Source organism: Drosophila nasuta, chromosome X (genome assembly GCF_023558535.2).
Source record: "Drosophila nasuta strain 15112-1781.00 chromosome X, ASM2355853v1, whole genome shotgun sequence".
Lineage (NCBI taxonomy): Eukaryota > Metazoa > Arthropoda > Insecta > Diptera > Drosophilidae > Drosophila > Drosophila nasuta.
The window spans coordinates 10,558,745-10,576,979 of record NC_083459.1 but is presented as its reverse complement, the minus strand read 5'-3'; the positions used below and the strand labels follow the sequence as shown (position 1 = coordinate 10,576,979).

General features: G+C 36.4%; 1 protein-coding gene across 1 annotated transcript in view; it reads left to right on the top strand.

Annotated features, from left to right (window-relative positions):
* The first annotated feature begins 9,168 nt into the window (after nucleotides 1-9,168).
* Nucleotides 9,169-18,235, top strand: part of LOC132795767 (pneumococcal serine-rich repeat protein) — a 69,155-nt gene continuing 60,088 nt past the window's right edge. Inside the window, 1 exon segment of the mRNA XM_060806646.1 lies at nucleotides 9,169-9,537. The gene's annotated coding sequence lies outside the window, so the exon portion shown is untranslated.

Sequence of the window (18,235 nt, the reverse complement as noted above, 5' to 3'; positions counted from 1 at the left end):
CGGATAAAAAGAAAATGAATAAGAAAAAGAAAATGATAACGATAACGATAAAGATGCTGATGATGATGCAGATAAGGATTATGATAAATGCTGCTGATAATGATGTTTTCTAGTTGTTTAAGTCGAAACATTTATGATATGCATAAACCATAATACACACACACGCACACACACACTCACACCCAAAACATACACACATACTATACACATACATCTCTACATCTAAATGTATTTAAAGCGTAAATTATACAAACTTTTATCTTTATACTACTATATAGCAACAGATTGCGCATAGTCTCTCTACATATGTATGAGTTATTATTATTATTATCATTGCTGTTGTCCAACTCCCACATCCCACCTCCCATCTCCCTCTCCCCTCCCTATTTACCCTACTTATTACCCTCCTCATTCCCATTCCCATTCCCATCACCCGCCTTCCACATCGCCTCACATGTAATGTCGTGTCGTGTATTTTGTAATTGTAATTGTTATACATATATAGTATATATACACACATTTAGTATATACATATATATACTAAAATATCTATGAATACAGCATATAAATATTAACGACTAAATTGTGTTTCTTCTTCTTGTTTTCGTGTTTTCGTTTTGCTCTTTTTTGCGCTTGTCTCCATTATTGTGTTTTCCATATTGTGTACTTGATGTGATTCAAGCAAAAAATTCATTGTATTTAATGCAAAAATAAACATCAATATTTCTAGACATCACTTCGTATATGGAATGTGCTTTAGATGAAAATCAAAATCGATTTTGTTGTTTGAAATATCAAAGTCAGAGACGATCATCAGTTCAGTTTCTGTTTCAGCATTCTCATTTAACTTCAGTGAACTATTTTCAATAGAAATGTGATTCCCACGATGACTTAATTGCTTCTATAAATAAAGCTTGTGCGAATGAATGAATTTCAAACTGGTTTTCACTTAGATAGAAGCATCTGAGAAATTACTTATCATACATTTTATTTTTTTTTGCAACCTGCAAACAATTTAAATGCCAGCAGATATGATATTAATAACTGCTTCTTTGCGTGTTATTTATTTATCTTTTGTTTCAAAATGCGCAACTGAATCAATATTTAATGGTGAAGTCAAGTTTGAGGTATTAAAAAGTTTTTATGTTTCTAACCAGATCAATGCAAAAATTGAATGAAATTCTTAAGTCATTCGATTAATGAGCAATATGCAGTAATATCGACTCTCTTTTTCTGAGTTTATATATTATATTTATTGAAAAGCTTCTTCAACTGATTACCGTGATTGTTAAGTCTAAGGGTAAACTTAACTAAACAGAGACTTAGCCAAAGCTCTATAAAAACTGTTGTGATTGTTGCAATTGGCCTCGGATTCGATGCAATTGGATTGGGATTAAAAAATGGAAGTGGAAGTGGGAGGTGATGAAAGAGATTGGCATATTTATAACTAAAACGCTCGTTAAAAGCATTTTTTCCCTCTCCTTTCCTTCTTCTGGTGCAGCAGCAGTGTCGTATGAAATGCAAATTTTCATTCGCATGCGAATGCGAAATTAAATCAACAGCAAATGATTTTGCCAATTCATTGCCCCAACTCAAGTCGACAGACCCAGAAATTCGCTCCAACACATTCTATTTGCTGCTCCTGATGTGCATAACCCGATGCTCGATGCGCATTTTCAAACTATTTTTAAACAGGCAACAAAACCAGAGTCAAATGGAGTTGACAGCGAGATGTATATATAGATATAGATATAGATATAGATATAGATATAGATATAGATATAGATATAGATATAGATATATATATAGATATAGATATAGATATATATATAGATATAGATATAGATATAGATATAGATATAGATATAGATATAGATATAGATATAGATATAGATATAGATATAGATATAGATATAGATATAGATATAGATATAGATATAGATATAGATATAGATATAGATATAGATATAGATATAGATATAGATATAGATATAGATATAGATATAGATATAGATATAGATATAGATATAGATATAGATATAGATATAGATATAGATATAGATATAGATATAGATATAGATATAGATATAGATATAGATATAGATATAGATATAGATATAGATATAGATATAGATATAGATATAGATATAGATATAGATATAGATATAGATATAGATATAGATATAGATATAGATATAGATATAGATATAGATATAGATATAGATATAGATATAGATATAGATATAGATATAGATATAGATATAGATATAGATATAGATATAGATATAGATATAGATATAGATATAGATATAGATATAGATATAGATATAGATATAGATATAGATATAGATATAGATATAGATATAGATATAGATATAGATATAGATATAGATATAGATATAGATATAGATATAGATATAGATATAGATATAGATATAGATATAGATATAGATATAGATATAGATATAGATATAGATATAGATATAGATATAGATATAGATATAGATATAGATATAGATATAGATATAGATATAGATATAGATATAGATATAGATATAGATATAGATATAGATATAGATATAGATATAGATATAGATATAGATATAGATATAGATATAGATATAGATATAGATATAGATATAGATATAGATATAGATATAGATATAGATATAGATATAGATATAGATATAGATATATTTATAGATATATGTATACGTTGATATACCCTTCTGTCAAATATTAATGGGCATCAAAATGCTGTTGAGTGCTTCCCACACCTATCAGGTATGTATGTATGTGTGTGTGGGAAGAGGAAGAGACATGAAATCTCTAAAATCTTGCACTTGTCATGCATTGCTGCATTGAGGAGCAGCAGAAGCGTCAAGCGTCACAAAAAAGGAAAGAAAGAAAGAAATAAAAAAAACACATTGCGCATACGCCACGTTGAGCGATTGTTTGTTGCAGTCATGGAAGACTGGATGGCTGAATGGATTGGGATGCGGCGCATATGTAATTGTTGAGCAAATACACTTGAGAGTGCTTTGCTGTGCTTGTCGTTGTTAGCGGCAAATCCTTTTCGGCCCACACTTGTGCCAGATGATTGTGCGACGGGGTCACGTGTTGCAGCAGGCAGCAGGTGGCATGTGGCAGGTGGCATGTGGCAGGTGGCAGGTGGATATGGTGAATATGGTGGCAGGCAACGGCCAGCGGACTGGCAGCTCACTTGCGCCACTAATTGCTGATGACTATTTGCTATTGATTGCATTTTCACGTTGCTTGCGTGCGAAGGACATGAAATCGACAGGCAAGTAGGATGGAAAGCTTTAAAGCAAATGCCATAACGAGAATCGAGTCGCCGCATATCGATTTAATGTCCAAGCAACTCAAGCCGCATGCCAAGAATAGCTGCACTGTGCCCCACTGCCCCATTGCCGTCGTGCCCGTTATACTCGTAACAAAAACTGTGACTCGACTTTGCTTTTTTGCCTCTTACTTTGCTTTTACTTTTACATTTTCTTTTTCTTTTGCTTTTGCTTTTACGCCTGCCATTTTGCTTTGATCTCGCAGGAAGTTGCTCTCATGTTGCGCCGGACATCCGTCTGAGGCTCACATTAATTGCATTTCACAAACAGTTGCAAGTTTGCTTAATTGGTGGCATGCCACTCCACTGAGAGATGCACCTTTTCCCAGAGCTCCATTCAAAGCTTCACAGAACACAAGTTACAATGACACCTGAGCTCTTAACGTTCGAATGCTATACAATTATTATTATTATTATTCCAATTGGTGTCATTTACTTGTAATTGAATCAATTTCTTGTAATTATTTTTACCACATTGAAGCCTTGCATAGTTATTTTCTAATCAATAAGTGTTTAGAGTATTCGGAGTTCTATTTTGTAATTTAAAATGCTGTAGTTTTAAGAAGAGTTATTAAGGTTAGGAAGTACTACTTATTAATTAAATAATTAAAGTGTTTTATTTCCATTTTATTGAACAGCAAATTGTATTTTAGAGTGACAACAAGTTTGCATTTAAAATAAAGCACAACATTTGACTACAACTCTTTTTTATAAAAGTGAACAATTAAAATAAAAATTGTTTGCAAAAATTAATTTATTTATTTTATATTTACATATTTATATACATAATTCGGAGCATTTTAAAATGGTTATCTATAACAAAAACAAGTTTCATTGACTGATTTCTGTTTTATATTTTTTTTTATAATTTGTTTGCAATTTTATATGTAATTATGTTGCAGTAAGCATGGTCATCAAATATACTTAAAATGTTTTTAAATTACCAGCGTTTGAATTTTTAGATTTAAAGCATTCAAGATTTATGAAATAAAAAAACATACATACACATTTTTTTTTGGGTAAATCAAATATAAAATCGTACCAAAAATGTCTTGAGTTTCCTATTTGCATTATAAAATATATTATTATACGTTAAAATATAGAAACTTAATTTTATCCAAACAAATAACTATAAGAAAGCAAATGTAGATATAATAGCATACTTTTTAGGGCAATTCGAATTTCGAATCATAGCCAAACAATTATAAATAGTATAGTAGGCTTTTTAGGGCAATATGGAATCTGACATCTTTGTATATGTTAGTATATATATATTTTTATTGATATTATATATATATATATATATAGAATAATTTTCTAAGCACTTGATTTAAGTAGTAACTTCATGTATACTAAAGAATTTGATTCCTTCATATTTGTTAACTAATATTTAAATAAGAGGTTTCCTTTATTTTTAGTAATCGTTAATCATATACAATTTTTCTCTACATGTAGTATATATTATATTTTTATTTGTAGTTTCAACTCTGATGGTGATTTTTGTAAGCAAATGCTTCATAAAAACGAAGTTACATTTGTAAGTTAATTGTAACAACATTTTTATAGAACATAAATAAGTAATTTTTATCAATTTTTTATTTTGATAATTTTAACAATTTATTAGAATATGTGAAGGGATATTTACAAGTGTTCCTGTTTATAGAGAAGAAAATGTTATATACTTAACGTTGTTGAATGTAAATTATAATGAATAAAAAAAATTGACCCACGCATAGAGAGCCAAAAAGTTGTGATTAAACGAAAACTTGGATGACAATATATCGAGTGGAGTTGAGTCGAGCCACATGCTAATATTCCGCACAGAAAAGAAGCTATTAAATGGCGTACTTGGAGCTTTGACGCAACAGGTTGCGTTTTCCATTAGAGTCGGGAAAGGGGAAGATGAGGAGGAGAGGGTGAGGGTGATGGTGAGGGGTTGATGCGAGGGGTAGAAATGTGAGCTTGGAATGGAACTGTAAATGGAAATGGCAATGAGCAGCGAGTTTATGAGCGGAAGAAATTGCTGGCAAAAGTTGGCGATGCATTCAGTACGGTTGATGCTTCACATATCCACATGGTGCTGCTCAGGAATTATGCAGGATGCTTGCGTCAAATTAAAACGTTGCTCAACTGGAACAACTAATTACACATTCTCTACACTTTTTGCTGTCCCACAGTTCACAGCTCGCAGCTCACAGCTCGCAGCTCATGTCCAGTGAGTGACTCCAATGCAACATTCAGTTGCTTCCTCCTGATCACCGCTTGCTGGGCGTCAAATTAGGCAGCAAATGAGCAATGAGTGTAGGGCTTAACAGGGGCTGTGAGAGAGAGAGAGACACAGAGAGAGAGAGAGTGAGGGCGTTGCAACACAAAGTTGGGGCAATTTTTCACACTATACGGAAGTATTATTTAGGTCACATTTCCTGCTGCTTTTAATTAAAATCTTCTACGGCCGTCGACGCCGGGCGGAAGTACAAATTTCTTGCCGTTACAAAGCGCAGAAAAGTGCGCCCGACAGGCGGCTAAAGCCCCGCTCTCACTCTCTCTATTCCCCTCAACACAACCCGCTGTGAGGTGTGAGCTGTGCGATGTGAGGAGGAGGGACAGGGACAGGGGACATCATCTCTTTAACCTACTGTAGCAATGCCTATGCTTGTCTTTCATCTCGTGGCTTGCTGACTTCAAGCGCAGCCCATTCACAGCCACACAACGATGTCACAACGACCCACCCGAACACGACCCGATCACGACCCGAGCGCGACCCGAGCGAGAAACGAACCCGAAACGAACACAACCGCACAACCTATTGCCCTTCATAATACCAAGGTAGTAGAGTATGTTAGTTGCCGCCGAGAAAGGGAAAGAAAGGGATGGGCGGGGGGGAGTTGTTCAAGCACCACCTACTTACTACACTACTTTCGGTGCTTGGTCGGATGGGAAAGAAGGAGGAGGGGAAGGGGGAGGGGGACAGTTAACCGTTTCGTCAGCGGCTAGGCCAGATGATTTCAGCTGAGATTGAAGATAAAACACATGCGCGCATCACGTTTGCCGTTTGTGGCATTTTCTGTGTCTCTGTGCTTCTGCTTCTGTTTCTGTTTCAGTTTCTGTTTCGGTCTCTGGTTCTGTTTCTGTTTCGGTTTCTATTTGTGTTTGTGTTTGTGTTTGCGTTTGAGTTTGCCTTGTTCGTTCTGTTGCCGTTTTGCTCTTATCAACATCGCACAGTGGATGCAAAATATGCATTTTATATCCTCCAACTAAATTGACTAAATGGCTTAATTATTATATGTTTCAACATTTTGTAATTTTAAACCACTTAGCTAAAAAAAATTCAACTATTATTTCAGTTACATTTATTGTAACTATACTTTATTTCAATATTTAATAATTATTTGAAAATATTAGAGAACTGTAAGAAAGTCAAATCGATATTTTTATCTTGTTGTTTTATTTATTTTTCATGCATTACTTGTTTACAACTAAAATATTGTATTAATACTAATATAAAGCAAAAAGTATATAATTAATTTAAAAATATTAAAATACTCCAATTGATGTGACCTCTCACAATCGCTTTTTGGAGTTCAATTATAATAAAAATATATTCATAATAAATATTTATTTTAAATATAATATGTATGTTACAAAATTTAAATATTTAATAAATATGCTATGAACATTATATTAGTTTTATTTATAGTTACACTTGTATTTAATTTGAATTTTACACATTAATTAATATTTTGATTGATATCTTAATCTTGCATAATTTGCGAAGTCACATTGAAAAATGTATTCAATTTGTAATACGAAATGTATTTATTTCGTCGACAGTCGAGTGTGTGCTTTATTACGTTTTTTATTTCCTCACACGATAATATCACGGAAAGGGGTCGATATTATAATTTAAATATATTAATTATCCTTGACAGCCTCATCCCACTGTGCGCCGCAGTCGCAGCTTTGCAAAGCTCACCATCGCAAGCATAAGCACACGCACGCAAAGAGAGTGACAGAGTGACATTGAGAGCGTCAGAGCGGGAGAGAATGAGTGAGAGAGAGGGAGATAGAGTGAGAGAGCGAGAGCGAGAGCGAGAAACAGCATGGCCGCAAGGCCGCAAGGCCGCACACTGTTCGGCATTGGATTGCCACCATTGTCATAAGTGTGTGAGTGTGTTTGCTCACACACACACACACACAGACATACACATACGCATTTGCAGTCAGTTTGAGATTCAGATTCAAGCGGCGCACATGGCACTTGGCGTTTCCTTTGGGCCACTGGCTGCTGCTGCTGCTGCTACCGCTCTTCTTCTTCAATGTTTTTGTTGTTGTTGTCGTTCTGCTTGGTTTTGTTGTTCCTGTTGTTCTTGCTTTTGTTTTTGGGCACTTTTGGCCCCAGTGGGAAATGCGCAGCGCCCGCAGCGCGCAAATAATATTTAATTTTTCGTATTCGCGATTTCTCAAGAGCTTTTCTGCCGGTCACATTGGCAAACTTTGGGATTATGTTTGTTGTTTTATTTCTGGCTTTCTGGCGCATTTTGGCTTTCATTAACATTAATCGAGTGCTAAGTAACTGTGAAAATTTAATGACTATTTCAATGACAATCAACAAAGCGCACAAAACAATTATTTAATCAAATGCAAATAAAAAGCTTTTGTGTTTTGTTTTGCTTCAAATGTATGTAGCTTCAATATAATATTTGAATTTATGATTAAGGGTATTTTTTTGTCATTTTGTTCAAATATAAAACTCGGTTATGTTGTTTTTCGGTGACAGAAACTGGTTTACAAAAAAAGTTAAAAAAAAAATAAGTCATTAAAAACTCGAACTTTTCCAAATATTTTGGAATTGCAGATGTTATAGAATTATTTTTATTACTATTCTTTATGTTAAATTTTTTATGTAAATATTTTTCAATAATAACATAAATGGACCATAACTTCTATATAGATAACAAAACATGATTAATATCGAAGGTCGACATCAAAATATTTAAAACACAAATAGTTTTTTTTCATGTTATTTTAGTTATACAACTTATGGCAATAACATCTTTAATGGCGATATATTATCTCAGAGTTATTAATTGTATATTGAAGACTGTAAATATTAAATAAATATAAAATTGAAAATAATTTATAAGATTTTGAATTTATAAATTAAAATATTTTAATTTTATGAATATTTATTTTTTTGAGTATTTAATTTATTCCTTTAAAAAAATCCGCCAAATCGCATAATTCACAAGGATCAGTTGGAAAAAGATCACACTGTATTACGAAGCTTTCGATACGTGTTCAAGTGAGCGTTCCATAATGAGACAATTATCAGCAGCTTTTACTCTCTCTCTCTCTCTGTCTCTCTTTCGTTCTCTTTTGGAATAGTGTGTGTGTGTGTGGGTGAGTGCTTGATAAGTTATTCTGGACACAAACCCATCAACACATGCGCGCCATTTCCCAATGGGTCGTCGGCTGCTTTCTTCAATGAACATGGGAACATGCCTAAAGTGCCTGCTTGGGCGTTTGGCTACAACATTTGTAACATCTTCTGTCTGACACACTCTCCGCACACGCACACCAACACAACGTCACACCGACACACAGACAGAAATGCAGAGAGATAGTGACGTGGCGCTCTCAACAGCAATAGCAACAACAACAACAACAACAATACTGTTCGTGTTTCGGCATTCGGCTGGCATGTTCGGCCTCAGCTTCGGCTTCGGCTTCGGCTGCTCCTTCGGCTGCCACTGTGACTGCGGCTGTGGCTGATAAGCTCGCGAGCTCCTTCAGTGCCAAACTGTCAATCGTGTAGTGCGGTCATGTGGAGCGGAGCTGTTTCGTGCGCTCTCCAATTGTTTTTTTGAGTAGTTTGTTAAAGTTGAAAACAGCATCAGCCGCCGCAGTGGCAGAGCACCAGCCTCAAGAAGCGTCAAGAAGCACAGCTGAAGAAAGCCCCAAAAGCAAGAGTCAGTTCCCAACAATTATTTTTTTGTTTGTTTGCAACAACAATAACTACAACAACAACAATAATAATAACAACACTACGAAATCTACGGCTGACAACAACAACAACTACAACAAAGTGTACAACAGCACCATCAACAACAGCTACAACGACAACGACAACAAAAACAACAACAACAACAGTAACAACAACAACAACTACAACAACAGTGCGTATCTCGAGTCGAATTCGAATGTCCTCTAAAAATCGAAAATCAGCGAAATAATATTGAAACAAATCATTGACACTTGTGTTTGATTTGAATTTTGCAATTTCAAAATCATTTTGTTAAGTGTGTGTGCGTGTCTCTGCCTCTCTCTCTATCTCTTTGTCTCTGTGTGTGTCCCTTTTATTTTTATTTTTTTTTGTGTGAGTGTGTGTGTGTGTGAGTGTTGTTCTGTTGTTGTTTTTAAAAAGCGTGTGAAAAGCAGCTAACAAATACAAATACAAATAACACACGCAAAGCAAGCAAGAGGCGAACAGAAGAGAAGAGAAGACCAGAGAAGAAGCGAGAAGAGAAGAGGATCCCAGCCAAATATGATGATGAGCTGCTGCAAATGTGCGTGTAAACTCTGTATGTGTGTGTGTGTGTGTGCGAGTGTGTGACCAGCCCAAAAAAAAATACCACCTTCTAAAAATACATATATGTATATATAGCTGTATGTTTGTATGTATGCTGTATATTTATTCAACTAGCATTTTACGCTGTTTTTTTTTTCTCATGTGCTGAAATCGCGCGAATTATGCAAAACTTCCATTTGATGCCATGCGATGTGGTCGTGTGTGTGGAGGGGGGTGGACGAGGAGGTGAGGGGGCGGAACCTGGTCTGGGATGTCAACGTGCTGTCGCTAGTTGCCTTTGTGTTGTGTCGTTAATCCAATTTGTATGACACACACACACAAACTCACACACACACACACATAAGTAAGTCAAGGCAATGAGTGTGTGTGTGTGTGCCAATTAGTTGACAAATTACGCAAAACTAATGCCAACAACTAAATTTAACAGGCCACAGCAGCCATTTTCTATTTTTCTTTATTTTTTTTTTGTGTGTGTTGTTGAACTGCTCTTGTTGTTGTTTTTAATATATTATTTTTATGTAACAAAGCAGCAAAATTGTCACATGCGCTGCGAGCAGCAAAGCAAAGCAAAGCAAAGCAACTGCCAAAAGCAGTTGCGGACTCATTCCATCTCGCTCCCTCCTCCCTCTTTCCTCTGTCATTCTATGATTCCCCCGCAGCACATTCTCGCTTCATCTAATGAAGTTGTGTGTGGCCGCAGCGAGAAGAAGAAGCAGCAGCAGCAAGACAAGCAGAAGACGAAGACGAAGAAGCAGCAGCAAACACACAAAAAAAAATTACTCAATCGTTTTGACTCTCTCACTGTGTGTGTGTGTGTGTGTGTGTTTGAGTGGGGGAGTGTGTGTGTGTGTATAAGTATGCCACCCTTGAGCTAGGAATTTGCCGCCTCCGAGGATATGAATGTGGATGCTGCCGCCGACGTCGCCGCCGTCGCCGCCGTCGCCGCTGTTCTAGTTGTTGTTGCCATACCGGCCTCTTGTCTGCGCCTTGTTATTTTTCGCTGCCTCTGGCATAACCAGTGTGACCAGCAGACAAAACGAGAGCAGCGGTAGCGAGTGTGGAGAGAGTGTGGAGAGTGGGCACTTGGCACAGCTAGTGACCAGAATACAATTATTGCCGTGTATTTGATTGGCTTTTGCCCATTTCTGATTTCTCGCCGCCTGCATCACTGATTCCCAATTTATTGTGGTCAATACAAATACAAATACAAATACCAAATATCAAATACCCAAGCACCAAATACCAAATACAAATAGTCGGGGATTACTTCACTCCTCTCGATGGCGAAAAGGTTAAACGCGGCTTGTCCTTCTCCCACAGTATATTGAGTTATCGATACATTTATTGATACGAGTGTTTGTTATCAGCAGTTGATTTGATAGCGCTTGACCGACAAATGTCCAACGATTGCCACTTCAATATTTTTTTCAACGTTCACTTTGCCATTTTCAAAATTGACGCTTCCTCTTCAATTATTGTCAACTTGACTGATGCATTTCCTTCCGATTGATTGCACATTGTACGTTGCCTTTAATTTTGTACAAACTAAATTTCATTTGAAACTTTATTAAATGCCTGAATGGCTTGCTGAATTTACTCAATAAATTCCGACTCGAATTTTATCTCTATTAATTTGAGCATTTCGGATAGAATAAAAATTCATTTGCAGCATTTTAAACTAATGATTTTTCTGTACAAATTCCTTGACTATTTTTCTTGGTAATTCAATTTACGATTCAAAATTCCAAATTGATTAATTTCTACATTAAACTAATTAAAAATAATATTGAAATTTTAAACTTTAATAAATGTAATGAATGTAGATTGGAAATCGAATTCAATAGAAAGGTTTTGAAAATTATTTACAAAGTTTTCATAATGTTTTTCAACTGCATTCGACAACAATAAAATCTATGTAAATATGTTAATACATAAATCCGCTTGCATTTTAATTAATTTACAAATCCTCTTATCCCAACTGCTTGTTTTTAAATTGAATTAATGAAAAATAAGCGTGAAGATTTTTTAAGCTGTTTGTTTTCATATGATGAATAATCAATGAATATGCATTACATTTAAAGCCCATAATATGACTTAAAATTAAGTGCAATTTTTACCATATCTGATTAATGAGTCCGACTCTGAAGCTTGCAATAAAAACACGTATACATACATGTACATATGCATGTATAGTACATATTTATATTTGTGGAAAAACAAATGCATTCGAGCTGTTGTGTTGTGTTTGTGGTAAACGAAACCATTTGTTATACCAGCTGAATGAAAGGATAAACAATATTTTGATTCGGGTAATTGTTTTTCCACACACATCCACATCCACATACCCAGAACCATGGCATACAACAAATTGAGCAAGCCACTAACAATATTTATTCTGATAAATGGCTGACGATGGCAACAAGGGTTAGCGATAAGTAGCGACGATATGCTTGGGTTATTGCCAGGGTGGGGAGCATAAAAAACAATGCGTAACAGCTGACTGGCTGAAATTTATATCAATTTCACATAATGCTCCCATTGTCGATGACAATGCTGATCGATAAACGATAAACAATACTAAGGAAGCGCACAAGGAACTATCGCAATTGTGTGGCGAGTTCTTAAAGCTCGCACAATGGCTGAGATTTTAAGCTCACACACGCACACACACACACACACAAAGACAGCGAGTTCGAGTTCGATTGCGAGTGCAAGAGTGCGAGAGAGAAAGAGTCAATTGACTGGTTCGCTGAGTGACAACTGACACCACCCACAGAGTGTTACACATACGCCCCGTAAGCTCAGAGTTAATGTTTGCCAGACCGCCTTCCAGCCTCAGTCAGTCAAAGTCCGTCTGTCTGTCCGTTTGTCCGTCTGTCCGCCTGGTTGCTTGCCCGCTTGTTTGTTTGTTTGTTTGCTGGCGCTCGTTCGCTGCTCGTTTTGTGACTTTGATGGCAAATACTTGGCCATTGGACAAGTGGTAAGTGGCAAGTGGCAAGTGGCTCGCTTTGCTTTCCTATTTTCGTCCCAGCCACAAAGAGAGAGAGAGAGAGAGAGCTCTGAATGAATGTCATAATCGATAATTGAATGCTGAAAATGTCCGCTGCGCGTCCGTTCTCTGGCGACTGCTGCTGCTGCTGCTGCTGTGTCCACTCCATAAATGTGTTTAATTAATGCCAATGGCACACAAACAAAACAAGAAGCCAGAGTTGAGATTGCTCGACTGTGAGCTACCCACTTTCTTCACTTAAATGTTGACTTTAACGGTGTCAATTCAATATTTTCTATTCTAAAAAGGCAACTTAAAGAGAAATACGTTCTACAAATTTGGTGTCACTAGCTTTTATAGTCTCTGAGTTGTAGTGTTTTCAAGAAGTGAACAGCCAGACAGACAGAGAATGCGATTTATAATTACAAATATAGCATATTATACCCTTCAGGAAAGCAGTGGAACGGGTATTAAAAAAGAATGCCCAAAATGACGCTCGCTGGTCACATTTGAAATGGCGAAAAATAAACACTGAAGCAAAAGCGGCAAAAGTAACACACTCACAGAGACACGAACAGAGACACAGGCGTAAAAGAAAAATGGCAAAGCAAAGCTAAGCAAAAGCAAAGACGAAAGCGAAGGCAACTGTAAAGACGGCGGCGTCGCAGCAGCAGCAGCAGCGGCAGCAGCAGCAGCAGAAGACGCCAGCGATGAGTTGGACAAAGGCGGCGACATGTTTGTGTGTCGCAGCGTGTGTGTGTGTGTTAGTGCGGCTGCTGCGCGCTCTCTTGCTGTGTGCGTGTGTGTGTGTGTGTGTGTGTGTTTGTAACTCGTGCTTCTGCTTGTGTCGCTGTGTTTTTCTATGTGTCTGTGTGTGTGTGTGTGTGTGTATGCTAGCGAGCGATAATAATAAAAACGTAGCAGCAGCGACAGCAGCATGTCCATGCATAAGTATGTATGTATGTATGTCTGTGTTTATGTGTGTTTGTCATGACTTTGCAAAGCAAAAGAAAATGCCAAGAAATGAAGTGTCTCTCTCTCTGCTTGCTGCTGCCTTCTCTGCCTTCTCTGCGCTGCGATGCTGCGATGCGATGCGGTGTCGTCTTTTTGCCTGTGCTAGCATTCTATGCTCTATATATATGTGTGTGTGTTTGTGTGTGTGACGCGCCCTCATCTACACACACACACACACACAGGGACAAACAAACAAACAAGCAAGCATACATATGTGCTGTGTCTGTGTGTCCTACAATTACATAATATGCGCGGCGCAAACTTGAAGACGACGCCGAGGCGAATTGTTAAAGCCTTCTCAAATACCGCAAATTTCTTTCATTTTCCCTTCTTCCTCCTTCCTCCCCGCTTAATTTTCGTGCAATTTGAACGTGCTGTTGTTTTTTTTTCCGTTCCCGTTTTCGATTTCCATTTCCATTTCGTTTTCGATTCGTATTGATTGCAGCGCCAATTGAAAGCGAAAGGCATTCAAAATTGTTCTGTGATTTTCTCTGCTTCTCTGTGTCTGTGTGTGTGTTGGCATTAGTCTTTGTCTGCGAATGTGTGTGGGTGTATGTGTGTGCGTGTAAGTTTGTCCTACTGCCCTAATGAAATTACATGCGCGCCCCAACAAGCTGGCAGCCCGCAGAAAATGCAGCACTCACTACTACGACTACGCTTCATGCATGGGCACAGCCACTTCACACACACACACACACACATGCACACATGCACACGTATTGTGCTGCAGCAGAAGGACGCTGCGCATTATTGCAATTTTGTAAACACACACACGCATACAGTGCTAATGTGTGTGTGTGTGTGTGTGTGCTGTACAGTAGCAGCTCCACTTGAGAAATTGTTCCACACAGCACCAAGTGGAGGATCAGCGAAATGCAAAAATTTCGCTGCATACTTTTAGGCGGCAAGTATTAAAACTTTCTCAGCTAAGCCGCCATGCAAATACTTCTAGTATGTGCATATGTATGGGTGGATTTATTGCAAGCATCAGCTGTCTTTGCATTTTGTACGCTGTATTTATTATTAGCAAGCCACAAAACGCAATCTTATGTCTAATATATCTTAAAGCTCTTTGTGGTGAAATCTTTATAAATACTTCCTGTTAATTTATTTTAGATTTACCATTTTTTTCATTAAATTGCTGAAGAATTTCTGTAGTAGTTTCCTATATTTTAGTGCTTATATGACTAGATTTAGATAAAACTTTTAATCCTATGCTGGATATTAAAAGAAAGAAGCTTACATTTATAGAATTTATATCTGATTTAATTAGTATTCTGCAGCCAACAAGAAAGCAGCTTAAATTAATTATAATTGAGCAATGACTGTATGAAAACATAGTGATATCTCCAACTAATTAAAAGTCGCTATTTTTATACCTTTATGTCAAGATGCGTTGGTCAAGCATATTTGTGTGAATTTCTTATATGTAGATAATTATAGACTTAGTTTCATTATTATGCTTTTTAAATTGTGATGATATGGTACTATTTTCTTTCGTGTGAACGAGTTTTTCACTTAATAAAAAAAGAAAATGTAACGTATTTATTGTCTTTATTAATACTTTTAAAATTATTTTTTATTTTATTCAATTCGAGCATTTGTACTTTTTTATTTGTAAGAAATAAATCATTTTTATCATCATAAATATTTATAAATTATTATTTACTTTACTTCATAGAACCATTTATCCTTAGTACCGCAGCTTTTGCATATCTCTTTCGTCTATTATTTCGTTACCTACACAAAACTACAAAAAATTCCGCCACAAAATTGAGATATGCACTTAATTGTGCTAATAGTCTCTGCATAAAGAATCCAGGACAAAGAATTCGAAGTGAATTTTCTGTAGCATGCTTCTGGGCGCCATAAAATTTGAGCTCAATTGTTTCACACTGTGCTGCATTTTTGTATACTTTTGTAATTGAATTGAATTTGAAGCGTATATCATGCGAAATGTGTACAAATTGGGTGCGAAAAGTATAATTGCATTAATTAGTTTTTATTGCATGTGCATTGAACGGTGTAAAATGCGGCAGAAAAAAAGGCAACTTAATTAAAGCTGAACATTTGACGAGTTGAACCGATGCTTGTTGAACCATAATAAAGTTAAATTATTATCAAACGATTTGGCTAGACATCAAGGCAAAAGGTTGCAACTTTAGTTCATAAATTATCGTTGTAGTGAGCTAGTTTGTTGTAGCGAGCTTTCACTGTGCGCACACGATGCGAAGCTGTCGCGTCCCCTCCACACTGCATTTGTGCGCCCCTCTATTCGATTCTCAAACATTTTTGTTAGCCTGGTGTGTGCATTTTCATAAATTGCATTTAGCTGGCAAAGTTTTTGACACTTTGAGTTGATTTGATTTTTATTTGATGGGTGAGCTGCGGTGCGGATGTGAATGTGAATACGGGACGCGGATGCGGATGCGGGGCCAAGGCTGCACACACACATACACAAACACACTTACATCAAGGTGTCTGTGTGTGTGTGTGAGTGTGTGTAAACAAGCTAGAACGTAAGCTGGACAAATGGTTTGTAATGCACTTGCAGTTGAGAGTTAGTTGAGTGAAAGTTGACCCAGTTGGTGTTTTTTTTTGTTTTGCTCACGCTCTCTTTCTCCCTCTTCGCTTCTTCTCATATTTCTCTCAATGCATGTTCCTTCTTCTTTTATGGCAAATCCTTAATTCACACATACACACACACACACACACACGCATAGCGAAACCTTTTGGAAAAAAGCACGCATGTGGCATGTTTTGATGCTTGCCCCAAACGAGGGAAAGTATCTGAGTATACTTTGTTAAATTAATAACCGAAAGTTGGCCAAATGCTCCTTGTGAGCAGCCGCACACATGGAAATGTGTCAAACCTTTTGAGGCACATGGATGTTATATATATTTAATAAGCCTCATATCCATGTATAACCAAGTTCATCTATCTGTCTCTCTGTCTCTCTGTCGCTCGGTCTCTTGGTCTCTCGGTCTTTTCATCCCTGGGTCCATCTCATAAACAATATGAGTTAAAGTCGGGCAATTTGTTATGTAGAGCTACTCATATATTTATTCTTCAAACTTTCTTCCAAGTGCCTTCTTCCAAACAAACTCTACTCGCTCTCTCCCCCTTATAGCATAGCATAACGCAACGTTACGTTACGTATACGCCATGCTGGCGCTGACCTTTCATTGCATGTGTTTCATTCGTATCAACGTTCCTCACCACATTTTTACTACTTAAGTACTTGCCAAAGAAACTCGGGCTGACCTTAAAATGTTTGCCATCTCAGCTGACCACATTTTTGGGTTATAAATCTCAAAGAACAAAAACTTTTGCGAGTGCATTCAGTGTATGGCTTTATTTCCATCGTTTCACATCTCAAAGTAAAGTAACTTTATCACCCCCAACAGTTGCTTTTGAGTCAATAGTGATAACAGAATAGAAACGACTGGAATAAAAAACGATTTCTTTTTCTCTTATTAATAGTTGCAAATTAGAACAGTTTATTTAAGCAATATAAAATGATATTTTACAAGTTAAACTAGAAAGAAAAAGAGTACAGCACACGATTAAATCAAAGAAAATAAATTACATGTAGGCTTATAAGCTAATAATGATACTTTTCATTCATTTACACATCATTAAAAAGGATTATACTTGTTCAGTAATTCCCAATGTTTCTTTTCAGTTAATACCGTTGTCAACAAATTTTTGTCGTTCAACTAATGATTATTTAAATGCTGTGAAAATTTCATTGTGAAGGCGAAATCAAAGAAAAATATATATTTACTCAAATATTAAGACCAAATTCAAGGCTCATTTATTCAATACCAAAGTTCTTTGTGAATAAATATTGCGTTCAGCTCAGAACAAACTTGTTATTGATTATGAAGGTGTTACCCTAACATTTTAGATATTTTATTTTAGACATGACCAATTCCAATGTTGCACTTCCATATACTAGTAGTCAAAAAATATTAAATCATAACATAAAAGAATCAGAAGAAAAGAATCATTCATTTATATACCGAATTAGAAAGCTATAATTGAGAGTATTCGACTGTAACATACTTGCCACTGAGGTTTAGGTTAGGTTAGGTAGGACCGGCTGCCCCAGTACGGGGCAAAGCATAGACCAGTGGAGGTCCGTAGCTGAACCGGTAGCTTATCTACGTCTCAGAAATCGCGCAGTATGGATGCATTTTTGGCAAAAGCCAGCAGCATCCTAGGAGATAGCCGTGAGACGTCCCGAAGATCGTTGTGGCACGGCGAATTAAGGTATTT